Here is a 1,680-nt window from a genome sequence, read left to right on the forward strand (position 1 = left end):
GCCAGTCATGTTCCAGATGCTTTAGACAGTGGGCCAATTCAGTGGAATGCCTATCGAAGATCCTCACCTACATTTAAGACTATTTATGGAGGTGAGTGATTCTTTTAAAATAGTCGAAGTACTCGAAGATGCATTACGATTGAAATTGTTCCCATATCCACTAGGGGACAAAGATCGAGCTCAGTTGAACTCATTGCCACTAAACTCAATCTCCACATGGGAAGAGTTAGCAGAAAGATTCCTTATGAGGTATTTCCCTCCTAGCAAGAGTGCTAAGTTGACGAATGAGATCACTGCCTTCCAACAAATGAATGATGAATCCTTGTATGAGGCATGGGAAAGATACGAGTTATTCTGAAAGTGCCCTCATAATGGAATCTCACATTGCGTCCAACTTGAGACACTTTATAGTGGTCACAATTCTCACACAAAGATGGTAGTGGACACTTCTGCTAATGGTGCTCTCCTTTCTAAGTCTTATAACGAGGCTTATGAAATCATTTGGAGGATTGCCAGCAACAATTACCAATGGCCAACCAATCGAGCAGCGTCAGGAAGTCGAGTTGCTGGAATACATGAAGTAGACGCTCTTACTTCACTCGCATCTCAGGTATCATCAATATCCTCAATGTTAAAAACCTTACTACTAATGCGTCTAACAGTTTTACAGCATAGCCACCAACCCAATTTGAAAGTATAGCCTACGTCTATGTGGGGAAGGACATTTGTTCGAAGAATGTCCATCAAATCCAGAATCCATGTACTACATAGTAACCAGAACTAAAATCGAGGAAGGCAAGGACTGCAATCCAATTTTTATAATCTATCGTGGCAAAATCACCTTAATTTTTCCTGGAGTAACCAAGGGGCTGGAACCAGTAACACTTACGCCCAACGTAGACCAACCCAGTTACCTAGTTTTCCCCAACAAGTTCATAAACCAACCCAAGCAGAACCATCCAATAGCTTAGAAAATATGTTGAAGGCATACATGGCCAAAAATGATGCTTTAATCCAAAGCCAAGCAGCTACATTTAAAAACCTAGAAAACCAAATAGGCCATCTTGCAACTAAACTCAAGAATAGACCACCAAGTGCTTTACCTAGTGATACGGAGAATCTAAGGAATCCGGGGAAAGAGCATTGTAAAGCATTGACATTAAGGAGTGGAAAAACAGTAGAGCCCAACACCATTGAAGTTGAAAAGGAGCAAGTTGACATTCAAGATTCAGAGGAAGTTCAACCGAGTGTTGAACTTCCAGTTTCACAAGAACTAGAATCTGCAAAACCCGACGAGGTAATTTTAGAACCAGCTAATTCTAATCAACTAACGACTCTGTTAGATGCAGAATTGCCGCAGAAAATGAATCAACCAGTTTCAGTAAAGAAACCACCACTACTCTACCCTCAAAGACTTTAAAAGCAGAAGCAGGAGATTCAATTCAAGAAGTTCCTAGACGTACTCAAGCAACTTCATATCAACATCCTGTTGGATAAAGCACTTGAACAAATGCTGAACTACGTCAAATTCATGAAGGATATCCTATCTAGAAAATGAAGACTTGAAGATTTTAAGATGGTAGCTCTGACGAAGGAATGCAGTCCATATCTTCAAGACAAACTACCCCAAAATTTGAAGGATCCTGGATGTTTTACCATACCTTGAAACATTGGAGAAAC

The 1,680-nt window shown here is 40.4% G+C and overlaps 1 non-coding gene across 1 annotated transcript; it reads right to left on the reverse strand.

Moving 5' to 3' along the window:
• Positions 1–274: 274 nt before the first annotated feature.
• LOC121211987 (small nucleolar RNA R71) lies at positions 275–378 on the reverse strand. The gene has a single exon (XR_005907200.1). It is a non-coding gene; the product is annotated as a small nucleolar RNA R71 (small nucleolar RNA).
• Between the last annotated feature and the right edge of the window lie 1,302 nt (positions 379–1,680).

The sequence above is a fragment of the Gossypium hirsutum genome, chromosome A12, assembly GCF_007990345.1.
Source record: "Gossypium hirsutum isolate 1008001.06 chromosome A12, Gossypium_hirsutum_v2.1, whole genome shotgun sequence".
Classification (NCBI taxonomy): Eukaryota; Viridiplantae; Streptophyta; class Magnoliopsida; order Malvales; family Malvaceae; genus Gossypium; species Gossypium hirsutum.